At 51.0% G+C, this 13399-nt stretch overlaps 1 protein-coding gene across 2 annotated transcripts in view; it reads left to right on the forward strand.

Annotated features, from left to right (window-relative positions):
* The window catches only part of CTBP2 (C-terminal binding protein 2), a 167854-nt gene continuing 161034 nt past the window's right edge, over positions 6580–13399 (forward strand). For both annotated transcript variants that reach the window (XM_018041152.1, XM_018041154.1), the window contains exon 1: positions 6580–6836. The gene's annotated coding sequence lies outside the window, so the exon portion shown is untranslated. The remainder of the gene's footprint in view (positions 6837–13399) is intronic.

A 13399-nucleotide genomic window follows, 5' to 3' on the forward strand; every position in this document is an offset into this window, starting at 1 on the left:
AGCTTTATTTTCCACAACATGTACTATCAAACACTTGGTATTTTGCTATCCAGACATAAAATTGTATGGAAAGATTTCATACGCCTTTTCAAACAACACAAACCAGCCCTCTCTCATAGCAAGTTCAAGATCACTTTTCACGGAGGAAGGAAAAAGTTAATTCCTGGAACGTGGCAAGTAGAGTGGCTGGCAACCTTGGGCATTCACATTTGACTTTAGTTTTGTTTGAGCTCAAGGCAACAAAGAATCATGATTGTTTACAGTTTTTAATTTCTTTTTTAAACTTTTCCTTTTGTGCTGGGGGTATGCTGCTGCTGCTGCTAAGTCGCTTCAGTCGTGTCCGACTCTGCGACCCCATAGACGGCAGCCCACCAGGCTCCCCCGTCCCTGGGATTCTCCAGGCAAAAACACTGGAGTGGATTTAGCCGATTAAGAATGTGACAGTTTCAGGTGAACAAGTGAAGGACTCAGCGATACACACACAGACAGACATACACATGCACACATTCTCCCCCAAACTCTGCTTCCATCCCGGTCACTATGGAACACCGAGCAGAGCCCCAGGCGCCACACAGTAGGTGCTTGTCGGCTATCCATTTTAAACATAGCAGTGGGTTTACACTGTTCAATTATCTGTTAAAAGCAAACCATTAGATCTTCATGAAAGATGCCATTTGTTTGTTTATTTATATACATGTATGTGTATGTACCGGCTTCTCTGGTGGCTTAGACGGTAAAGAACCTGCCTGCAATGCGGGAGACTTGGGTTCAATCCCTGGGTTGGGAAGATCCCCTGGAGAAGGGAATGGCTATCCACTCCAGTATTCTTGCTTAGAAAATCCCATGGACAGAGGAGCCTGGCAGGCTACAGTCCATGGGGTCGCAAAGAGTCGGACACGACAGAGCAACTTCCACTTTTGCTTTCTTCCATGTGTAGGTATGCATTCGAGGCTTCCCAGGTGGCGCAAATGGTGAAGAACCTGCCTGCCAATGCAGGAAACATAAGCAACAAGAGATGTGAGTTTGATCCCTGGGTCGGGCACAGTCCATGGGGTCGCAAAGACTCGGACACAACTGAGTGACTGACACACACAGTTTATCCACGGGGGAAGGCAGCCCTGTGGGAGGGGCTGGGGTGAGTGGTGTGTGCTCTGGAGAAAAGGCAGCATCTCCAAGGGTCAGCTGTGCCAGGCCTGGTCAGCAGGGGATGGCCAAGTCCATAGGAGAAATGCCTCTGCTCTGTGTGTGCTGAGAACTATCCACCAGCCCACATGCTGCAGCACTGGGGCTCATTCTGGGCCAAACCCCTCAACTGGAGAGAGAAGCCCTTTCCCCAGAGCCTCAGGGCTGGAAAACACCCCTGATTTGAGTCCCAAATTCCAGTACCCAGAAAGAAGGAGGGAGACTTCTTGAACAAGGGGAGAAGTCACTCTGCTAAGGACTTTAAGTACCAAAGGAGACCTGATAGCCCAGAAGAAACAGAATCAAACCAGAAGGCACAAAGTTGCCTGTTATTGGCAACATCCACCAGGAATGGAGGCTCCCCAGGCCAGTAAACTGAGTCCCCAGAATAAAGAGAAAGCCTCTTCTACAGCACACCGCTGGGCAGTGTGTACATTTCCAACTCCTCCCACTTCAGAAGCTTGATTAACAAGATCGCTGCTGCCACATAGCTTCAGTAATGTCTGGCTCCTAGCGACACTATAGAATGTAACCCACAAGCCTCCTCTGTCCACGAGATCTTCCAGGCAAGAATATTGGAGTGGCTTGCCATGCCCTCCTCCAGGGGATCTTACCTACCCAGGGATCAGACCAGCACCTCTTAGGTCTCCTGCACTGGCAGGCCGTTTCTTCACCATCAGATTACCTGAACAAATGAAATATTCTGGGTGAATGGATTTTTCTATTTAACTCAGATCATCAGGAAAAAGTGATTATGGATCTTTTGCAAGGCAGAAAAAAAAAAAAGTGTTAGATGCAATATTTCTGAACTATTTATATTACTTCTTCCTTAATATGAAAGTAATATGTAGAATTATGATTCTCAGTAATAATTTATTTTTTACTTTCACTATTACAGCTTTTGTTTGTTGTTCTGAAATTGATCCTTACGAGTCTTAAAATCCACCATACCATACCTATCTTTGTCTTTTTATTTTTTAACCAGTGTCTGACACTACATTTATTTTGGGACATTCCTTATTTTTTTTCTTCCTTTAAAGATTAGATTGAAGGTTTATTACTAAAAAATGAAGAAAGAAAAACCTGTCATATAGGAAGCTAAAAATATGTTTTTAAAGTAACTAACTTTGCCTCTTTTGAATCCACGTTAATAATGAAGATATGTGTATATGAACAAAATCAGACAGACAGGGCTCTAACCCCAGCTCCTCAGTCACCAGCAGTGTGACCTTGGGGAAGTCACATGAAGTGTTTGACTTTCATATGCTCTCAACTGTGAAATGGGAATAATACTAGCATGTCTCTTCAGGGGTTGCTATGAGGATTAAAGATGCATGTCAAGGGCTTAACCCAGTGCCAGGCATCCTAGCGAGTCAAGGACCAACATTTGTTGCTGTTATAATTATTTTTGTGACTCTTTTATGTGTCTTTCAAAATCCATGTTGGGACACCAGAAATTAAACCTGAGCAGTTAAATAGGATTAGATGGGAAGAGAGCACAGAGAGTACTAAACAATTAGCATCTCAGTACTATATACTGTAAAGGTAACTGGCATAGTTCAAACTTAGTCAAAGGCATGTATTCAGAAAATTAACTGAATTATATTTTAAAACATTTTCATCTTGACTTTTTTCTTATTGAAAAAATACCTTTATACATAATTGTAAGTATAAACTAAGGTTTGTAAAACAAAAGCTACTTTACAACATTTATATTGCAGTAGAACGTGCATAAAATTTACCATTTTGAGGTGTACAGTTGTGCGGCAATAGGCACATTCACAATTGTTGTAGAATCTGTCACCATCATCCATTTCCAGAACTTTTTCATCATTCCAAACAGAAACTCTGTGCCCATTAAACAATAACACCCCTCTCTCTGCTCTTCCCTGCCCTTGGTCATCTGTTTCCATTTGTCTCCATGATTTTGCTTATTCCAGACACCTCATATCAGTGGAATCATAATATTTATCCTCTTGTCTCTGGTTTGTCTCACTTGGCATAATGTCCTCAAGGCTGGTCTGTGTTTAGCATGTGTTGGAATTCTCTCCTTTTTACTGGCTGAATAATATTCTATTGTGTGTATGGACCACATTTTTCATCTATTCATCCTTTGACAGATATTTGGGTTATTTCCACCTTTTGGCTACTGTTACCAACATTGGCATACAAATACTTGCTTGAGACCCTGCTTTCCACTATTCTGTGTATATACCTAGAATTGGAATTGTTGATCATCCAGTAGATTTTATAGTACTTTTTGAGGAACTACCAAACTGTTTTCCACAGTGGCTGCACCAATTTATATTTAATTTCTAATTTCTGACATCATTACCAACATTTGATATTTTGGTTTTTTTTTATAATAGCCATCTTGATGAATATGATGTGATATCTTTCTGCGATATTGATTCACATTTTCCTTAGGGAAATCTCCTTGTTAGTCATTTGTATATATCTTCCTTTGAGAAATATCTATTCAGCTCTTTGCCCATTTAAACATTCCTGTTGCTGTCTGGAACATCTTTTTAAAAACTGGAGTTCGAGGGACTTTCCTGGTGGTCCAGTGGTTAAGAATCTGCCTGCCTATGCAGGGGACAGGGGTTCAGTCCCGGGGACAGGAAGATCCCACATGCCACAACTAAAGAGAAAAGACCCTGCAGGCCACAACTAAGATCTGGCACGGCCAAACAGATAAATATTTTTTATAATTGGAATTTGAAATAACTCAAATTATTGGGGGCAAATAATTTGTGTTGGGGGCAAATGGACTCTATTTCAAAATACAGGTTATCAAGTTGAAATGAGAAGTTTTGGTTCTGAGGATACCTTTTTCTTTTTTAAACATGCTTAAAACAATGAACACTATTTTCTAAGTTTAGGTCAAATTCATGTAGACATACAAGTTGAACAAGCGATCTAAAAAAAGCAGCTGACTTTCTGCGCTTTCTGGGTGAAAAGAGGGCCACTCAGAACCAAAACATCATCAGTGAAATAAGCAAGCAGAAAATCTTTCTGGTTATTATAGTTTATGCCTAAAAGGCAGAAAAGCAGATAACAGTAGTCCAGTAGTCTGGGGTGGGTGGGGTCCCGGTATAATCTAGAACTATCTTGGGCGCCATGACCTTGAGGCAAAACTGCTCGGGAGAGGAGCGCCTGGAAGATGTTTCTGGGGGTGCGGGGTGGTCAGAAGATGGGGACCATTAAGAGTGCGGCTCTGGCAGTTTTTCAGCGGAACCGGAGCCATTCCAGCTGGCCCTCCGGGGCCTAATAGGGTCAAGCAGAAAACGAGCTTGGGACATCCTAGTAACAGAATTTTGTGATCTAGAGGGTGTGAAAAGCCTCGTCCCGCCCTGCCGCCCCTTCTAGGAGGTCTTCAGTAGGTTCGAAAACCTATTGTTGGATGGTAAAGCAACCATCGGGAGTCAGGACCCCCACAAGGCCGGTCGCGCCTGCCAACCTGGGCGCACTTTAGCACACGCTGCGGGCCTGAGTAGGGGTTTTAAAAATGTTAATAGACCGAGAGGCCTCTTGGGGAAGCAGAACTTGACCCCGCGGTTCGGGGGCCCTTTCTCTGACCCCCAGGCCCCGGCTGAAGTTGCCTCCGATTCGTAGGGCGTGGTGCGCTCCCGGGTACGCGGGAAGCCAAACCCGGCGACTCGGCTCCGGGAACCGCTGCCCCGGCGGCCTGCAGAGGCCGGGCCTCACACCCCTCCCCACGCCTTTCCAGCTCAACATCTCAATCCACTTCGTAACATCTCAATATGGTTTTTAAACAGATCGAGACGAAGGGCTCCGTTCAGCCCACACCGGGGGCCCTCGGAGGACGCGCGGCCGATCTTGGGGGCGAGAGATGAGAGTCGGTGGGCTTCTGAGTCGCAGGGAAAAGAGCCCTCCCAGCCCGCATCGCGGAGTCCCTCCAGCAAACCGCGCTCCAACGCCGCGGGCCACGGGCGTGGGATGTAGATGCAGCCGGCTCTCGGCCTGGATCCCAGGTTTGGTGTCCAGACACCAACCTCGCGCCCTCGGGACGGCGCGCGAGCCCAGGTCCCCGAATCTGAGGCGGGGTGGGGGGGGGGACCCAAGCAGCACAGCGCCTCCGTCCCGCGGGGCCCGGAGCTCCCACCTAAAGGCAAGGCTTTAAAAATAGCCCCGGCGAGATCCAGGCAACAGGAAGGAACATTTTTTTTTTTAATGTGTAAAAAATGTTTTGCTTCTCGTAGGGAACACAACCGCTGCGAGTTCCAGCACATCGGGCTCCCTCCGCGCGCACCCACAGCCATCCGCCGCCCCTCGGGCCAGGCGCGGGCAAGCGTCTCCCGGATCCGGATTTGGGGAGCGCAAGTGCCCCCTGTGGCCGGCCCGCGCCTGACCCCGCGGGCCTGAGAAGGCAGAAGCGGCCGGCGGAGGGGCCCGGGAGGAAGTTGGAGCCGCGGGGCCGCGAAGGGGGCAGGTCGGCGTCGCGGGCCTGGCGGGGGCCCGCCGGAGCCAGGGCCACCCTGGGGCGCCGCGCCAAGGCCCGCGCGCACTCGAGTCCCCCCACGTGGCCGGCCGCCCGGGGCCCCACGTGGAAGGGGCGGAGGAGGAAGGAGGGCGGCTGGAGGGCCGGACCCCCCCTCCCCGAACCCCGCCCGGCCCCTGCCCCGAGGCCCCAGCGCGTCTCCAGGGCCTCCCGGGCGGGGCCAGGCCGGGGAGTGCCCGCCGCGCCCGGCCCCCTCGCCCGCCTGCCGTGCCCGTGTGCACTTTCGCGGAGCCACTAATCCCCCGAGAGAGCCGATTTGTAGTGAGGAGTATCTGTAGGGGGCGAGGCCGGCCCATGTGGGGTTGTGTCATTGGTTTGCAAAGAGAGACCCCGCCTTTGCCCAAAAAAAAAAAAGGAGCGAGGAGTGAGCGAGCGGCGACCCTCACCTCGCCTCCTGCCTCGCTCCTGCGCAGCCGGCGGCCACCGCGAGACGCGGCCGCGCCGCTTCTTTCCCTTTCCTTTTCTCTCCGTTTTCCTCCTCCTTCCCCGGAGGAGAAAACAAATAAAGAAGAGCAAATAGCCGGGAGGCGCTCGGCTTCCCGGACGCTCCCTTCCCCCGCCCCCCCACCCAACCCGATCCAAGTTGGAAGCAGCATCTTCTCGGGGGTGAGCGCGGCGTGGGGCGGTTGCGGGCCTGGGACCCCCAGCACGGCCCCCTCCCGGCGGGCGGGCGCGGGGCCGGGACCGGGCTGGGGAGGGATCGGGAGCCGGGTGGGCGGAGGAAGGGGGTGGGGTGGGTGGGGAAGTAGGAAGAGGCTCGGCGGCGAAGGGAGGAGGAGGAAGGGGAGGGGAGGGCTGGGGTGGGGAGCGGAGGGGAGGGGAGGGGAGGGGAGGGGAGGGGAGGCCGGGAGGGGGAGGGGCGGGGAGCTGGAGAGATTAAGTTTTTGTGTGTGTGTCCCTGTGTGCGTGTGTCATTTTAAGGTGGCCCGGGAGCGGCCCAGAGGAGCCGGCGGCGGCCCGAGGAGCGAGGGACGGAGCCGGGAGCCATGCCGCGCTGACCCGGGGGGCCCGCACAGCCGCCGCCGCCGCCGCCGCCGCCGGGTGGGGTGGAAGGGGCGGGAGCCGCCGCCGCTGCCGCCGCCGCCTCCCGGGTGGGCGCCCTTCGCCGTGGACGCCGGCGGCCCGGGACGAGGTAAGGGGGGGCCCCGGGGGAGGGATGGGGCCGCCGCCGCCCCCGTCTCACCTGCGGCCGCGGGCTGGGGGGCGCCGCGCCCGCGCCTCACTGCGCCACTGGGGGAGGAGAAGGAGGGCGAAGGACACCGAGCCGGCATCCGAGGACATCTTTGGTCTGCGCCCCCCCACCCCCGGCCCGGTGTCCCCGCTCGGCGATCGAGGGGTGGGCGCAGGCCTGGGGGGTCCCTGCCTGCCGTACCCCCCCCTCCACCGGCCGCGGCCGATCGCGCCCGCTGGCCGCTGTTTGCGCCAGGATTTTTGTTGTTGTGATGAGAGTTGATGAATGCGAAGTAGGCGGTCACCTTCCTTCCCATCAGGATTGGCAAAAAAAAAAAAAAAAAGAAACCCCGAGCGCGGCGGCGTCCGGAGGGCAGCGGCGGCGGCGGCGTCTCGGCGACGGTTTCCTAGGCGCCCCCGGCTCCCATTCCCCGAGGCCGGTGGGTGCGCGCGCGCGCGGGGGCCGCTAGCGACCCAGGCCGAGCGCGCGGCGCGCCGCGCCGCGGGGACAATACGGCCGGATCCCCCGGGACCGGGAGTTCGAGCGCACGGGGCCTGGGGCCTGCGGGGCGGGGGCGGGGGAGGGTAGCGGGGGGTCCGCTGGGAAAACGGGGCGCGCGCGCCTCCGGGCCCCCAGGGGAGCGGCCCCTGCTGGCAGGGGATCCCGCGCGGCGCCCCGGGAGCGCAAGTGAGAGACGGGAACGCAGGCGAAGTGGAACCCTTTTGTTTTGCCGGCCCCGCATTGTTGGCTCCTCCGGGCAGCCGGGCCACATCTGCCGCCGCCGCCGCCGCCACTGCCGCGCCGGGCTCGGCCCGCCAAAGTCGCAGCGGGGCGGGGGCCCGGGGCGAGCCGGGCGACGGGCGCGGGCGGGGGCCGAGCTGGCCGGGCATTTCCTCTGCCCGGCCGCGCTCCCGCCGGCACCACTTCCTCCTCGCCCGCGGCCGCCGCGAATCCTGCTCGCCCGCCCGCCTCCCCCGCCCGCCTCTCCCGCCCTGGCCGCACTTTTCGGGTGGGGCGAACCCAAAAGAAAAAGTTTCGCAGGAGGGGCTGGCGAGGGCGCGCCCCGGGCGGCGGGGACTCGGCGCGGCGCAGCGACAGCCGGGCGGCCGCGATCGCCTCTTCCTCCTTGTCCTCCGCGGCGCCGGACCGACCCGCGCGGCCGAGGGGAAGCGCCTTTCTTTCTCTGCCTGGCGCTCTTCCCAGCGCCCCGGGGCAAGCTGGACCCGGGCGCGCGAGATCCGGGGCGCGCCGGGGCCCTTCACCAGCCGGAGAGGCCCGCGGCGTGGCCGGTCGCCCGCTGCCCACGCAGCGCCCGGGTGCTGGGAGGCCGCGGGCCCGGGAGCTCGGCGCGGTCACCGCCAGCCGCGTCGAGACACACACGCGCACACGCTCCCTCCGGTGGCTTCGCTTTCCGCCGCCGCCGATGGTCTCGGACACCGAGTGTGAGTGCGCGCGCGAGCGTATGTAGTGCTCCCAGCCCCCGGAATACTTTTTCCGGAGGCGGCCCAAGCAGCTGTTGGCTCCAAGGGTCCCCGTGCTTAGTATTTAACAAGTGAAAGGAATTTTTGGTAGAAATCCCCGCTTGATCTGCGTCCTTGGCGGTGGAGGCTGGTGGCGGTGGCCTGCGTCGTCACGCCGGGCTCACTTGCTCTCTCCGGGGTAAACAGATCTTTCTGGATTTTTCCCCGTTTTTTTTTGTTTGTTTGTTTTTTTTTAAATTTCAAGACTGGAGATCGGGTTAAGTTCTTAGAGAGTCAGACGTGAGTGGCTCGAAGGGTAGACCAGAGAATGCTATCCTATAAATATGCATTGAGAATTTAAAATGCTAAGTGCCTTATTTGCAATTCTGTTGGATATTGTAGAGACTGGTATATTTTTATCTGACATGGATAATTTGGAGGGGACGTTTATTTTGGTTAGTTTACTAAGTGATTCTGCCTCCCGACTTTGGTGAAATAAATCAAACTTTCCTACTCCTTCAAAGAAGACACTCTTCTCTGCTAGGTGCTTGGGTTCAAAGGCAAGTTTAAAATTTACCTCGTGTTCAGTCCTTAGCTGTTGTTCTGCCTCTATGATTCTCAAAGTAGAACTTCAGTTTTCATGTGCTTAGGAGAATTCCACTTTTTCTTTTCTTTAAATTTTCCCCCTACATTTTGAAGTAATGGGACTTTTAAGGATCTTGTTTTTATAATCATTTGATTTCAAAGAGTACTTCTTAGAGCAATTACAAAGTAATATTCAAAATGCTAATTAAACACTTTCAGTCAGAGCAGCTTTCATATTGAAACAGGATTTCTTTTCTCTTTTTTAAGTACCAGGGACCCTATCCCAGAGTTGAAACACTAAATATCCTTTTGTCTAGCATCAGATCTCTGTGCGGCTCTGACACTCTCCTGTAAAAACCCTAGTGCCCTTTTTATTGCCCCCAAAAGAAAAGTTAATGAGATGGTAGATTTCAAGCAAAAAAACAGGCCCTCCTTCTTGCAAAATATGCTTCCAGTTGCCATTGAAGTTAGATGCTAGCTGTGAATGCACTTGCCTTTAATGAAACCAGTTTAATAGTTCACACTTGATCAAGTATAACAGGACCAAACAAAGGAAATACGCCAGCATATTTCTGTAGAGCATTGAGGGGTTTAGCGCAAGTGTTTATGCCGGGTCACCCCCTCCCCGCTCTCTGTCCCTGGTAGAAGGGAGTGAGGGTTGAAGGCAAAGGGAATTTATGACACTGATTGGTTTTCTGTGCCCGAGGGGTAGGGACCCCTGTTTGTCCCTGTAGAAAACAGTTATTAGAGGAAATTTACGAATCTTGGGTTTGGAGCTTGTTTTGGACCTGACTAGGTGCCTTTTGGTTTCTTTCTTTTTCCTGCTGATAAAGCAAGGGGCGGGGGGAGATAAAGCTAGGTTTGTTTTCCTCCTCTTTTCTGATTGTGCATTAATAACAGCTGGGTGCTCTCTGTAGCTCTGTGGATTTGAGCTCAGAGCCCTGCTATTTAAAATTTCAGTTGTGTTCTTTGAAACTGTCCCTTAACTGGGTGTTCTCCTGGGGGAGGGGCAAGGGGAATTACCATCTCTTATCTGTGATTTAAGCAACAACAACAGCAACAAGAGCAAAAAAAAGAAACTAACTCTGTCCTTAAGAGGGTTTCTTTTCTGGTCTGGAATTGCAACTTATGTCTGGCCCTTAGTCTTTGATTAGGTGAAGAAATATTTGCAAAGTGTGTGTCTTTAAAGTTAAAAAAGTTAAAAAGTTTGGCTACTTAAAAACAAATATTACTAGCATTGTAAAAATACACCAGTGACATACTTTGTGAGATGTTTTGGCCTTTTAAGACTCAGGTCACACCTGTTCCTGCAAAGTCGAGTTTGCTTTCCCTGGCATTGTTAATCTGGTCCTGTACACAAGATGAAACAGGAAAACTTGCTATCTGTATAATGATTAACTAGCCACCAGTTACCCTTTCAGGGAATAATCAATACGTTTACTCTTGACTTGTAAAACTCCAGAAGGAAATCCTATTCATAAGTCTGAAAAGTGTTTTAATGAGAGATGAAGTGAAACAAACAGCAACAACAAACAAAACTGCAAAATTAACCTGGAACTTGTTTAGCACTCCGAGTAGCTAGCGGCCACGTAGAGGATGAGTATGTGCACAGTGCAGAGTGGGAAAGAATTTTATTGCTGTTAAAATATTCTGGCAAAGGGAGTTCAGTCAGGTTGGCTCACACCATTGGAAATCCTTGAGGTTCAAAACCAAAAGGTTGGCCCCGCTGGGGTCTAACACCCAAAGCCATTTGCCAACAGTTCTCTCCATCATGAATCATTTTTGAAGGCAAAGTTATCCCCTTTGCACTTAACACTTTTCCCTAAATGGAAAAAATGTAAAGCGTTTACAGCAACCGTAGAACGGCCACCCCAGTTGTCATTTTTTACCACTGTCATTTCGATATAGAAGGGCTGTCACCATAACGCATGTGAATACAAGCCTGGGTCCCTCTGTGAATAATCTTTCTATCGGCGAAAAGCAGCAGTCCAAGTGTCTCGTGTTCCTGATATTGGCCACAAATATATGTTCATATAGGACATGATTGGGAAAGGAAATTTATCTGTTCGGCAGAGCACAATTCCGGTAGTATTTCCACCGCCTGGCTGATAGTTCAATTACAGCGGGTGGAACACATTTTCGAAGTAATTAAAATACCGAGAATGCATTTTGCTTGACCCTTCGAATAGAGGTACTCATACTTAACACCGCGTATTGAAACGCTGCGCCTTGTTCTCCAAGAAGGTTCCTGGGCGACTCTCTAGCTAAGGAATGCTTGTGTGGACTTTCCCTACTGCAGACTTTTAGCAGGCACATGAAAATGCTGGAATGGATATGCTCTCAGAGGCTATACTGCCTGGGCAGTATCAGTTTTCTCCTTTCCAGCTGGTAAGCATGTCCTAATTTACGCTGCTACAGTTAAAGTTACAGCGTTCTGGGAAAGAAGGAAAAATATAAAACTCCCCACCCCCTCACCCTCACCTAATCTTTTGAAGTTAATTTTTGTTCAAGTGTGTGTTTGATGGAATATGTATCAAAGACTCATGAAAGGGATTCTTTTCTTTTCTTTTAAACATACCTATTTCTGGGTTTGGAAAATTATACTTAATAATTGCTAAAAACTTCAGAACCATTTTTAAGGTGTTCAGCCTTTCTTTTGATCATGATTTAATGGACAGCAGTATCCAAATGCCATCAGTGTGACTCTAATAATCTGAACAAATCAACGTCTCAGCTTCATGTGTAGTTTGCTCTTAGCATCTTAGTGTTTCCAGCCGAAATTACAGCTACAGTTGGGCCTTCAGGACTGCACCAGTGAAAAGAAGGGCTTTGCACGTTGTGCTAAAAACCGGGATTCACAGATGAATACAGAATGTACAATAGTGAGCGGGCCAGGCCATTGTTTGTGTGGAATGTTGACAATGGGAGCCAAGGGGCAGCTTCATTCTCTAACTGCTCGAGAGCACAGAAACTTGAGGAGCTGCAGACGGGGTGGGAACCAGACTCGGCAGTCATCCGTCTTTGCCCAGCCGCTGGCCTGCTCCCTTTCCAGACTTTTTCTTAGAAGGTGGTCTTTTCTGGACCGCCAGGGAACTTTGTGTGCTTTCTCTTCTCAGTGATCTACTTTTTTGGAGGCAAGATTCTGAAGGCAGATAACAGGGTTCTTCAAAGAAAGTGTACACGAAGCAAACTTTTTGTCTCCCTGGAATGCAATTTTCAGAAATCATACTCAACCCTTACCAGAAATCGAGGCATCTGAAGTCACAGGAAGCAGTGGTGTTTATTTTTATTATTTCCCTCACATTAAAGTCATTTTGGGTTTGTTGGTGGTGTTAGCGAAAGTGCAGTGAAAATGAGTATTTGTTGGATTTTTGTATTTTGCTGCACAGCTGCTGCTATTTCTGGAAACGTTCCTCTGAGTTGCATCTTCTTCCTCCATTCACCAAGCTTCCTGCTTGCACATGGGAGCTGAGGTTCCCAAGTGGGGCCAAAACTCTTGCTACAGGGGTGGGCACTCCTGTTAACCTTCTTTTTCACCCCTCCCAGAACTGGGGTCAGTGTAGCCCTGGCTCCTTGTTGAGGCCTGATTGATGCCTGTTCTGATTGGAGTGAGGTGCTTTGGTTACAACTTTGGGGGCCAGTTGACTTTCCACCTGTATCTAGCCTGGTTCTTCCTTGGGTGAATGTTTTAGAAATGATCTGCTTTAACTGTTTCTGTAACGAAATTTAACAGATGGTTGCTTAAGGTTGGCTTAATAGTCACAACAACAGTGATAAGACACTTGGGTTCTTACTCATGGATTCCTGTAAGGGATGCTTTTCCTTTCACGGAGAATGGTGACTTCGCTCCTGGGTAGTAATAGAGCCTTCATTATCCCTGGGACGATCGGATGGTATTTAGGGGATGTTAATCCTGAATAGCTGTTGTTGCTTGAACTTGGTGGGCAGCCTGCCTTTGGGTGTTGTTGACTGAGAGTCCAAACATGTCTTGGGATGGGGGAGGCGGTGCTTTTCAACAGAACCCTGTGATTCTTAAAATCCTTTGGGCTTGTAAGGTAGAAAACCCAACAACAACAAAACTTTACATTGTTACTTTCCCTCCCTCTCAAAAGTGCTCAGAAAGGTGCTTTTTGCATTAAAGTAAATCCTTAGTTATGACCTGAGGCTCTATTAATTGGCTTGTCCATTGGTTCGAAGTCTTGGCCCCATTTCTGTCTCATCCCAGCCCAGGTTGTGGCAGAATCTTGGAAGGGCCTTTGAATAGAGTTCGTCACATGGGGAATGTGTAGGTTTCTCTGCAGCGCCCAGGCTGGCCACGGGGTTTTAAACTCACTGCTCTGCTCCAGCCATGCCTGAAATCTGGCCTTCAGCACAGGACGAACAAAAACTTCATTATGGAGTCATGGAATCCCAGGAAGTTTCTTTGGAAAGAACAGGAGACCGAGATCATAGAGGTCAGCTCCTCCAGACTGATTCCCC

This window comes from Capra hircus, chromosome 26 (assembly GCF_001704415.2).
Source record: "Capra hircus breed San Clemente chromosome 26, ASM170441v1, whole genome shotgun sequence".
NCBI lineage: Eukaryota > Metazoa > Chordata > Mammalia > Artiodactyla > Bovidae > Capra > Capra hircus.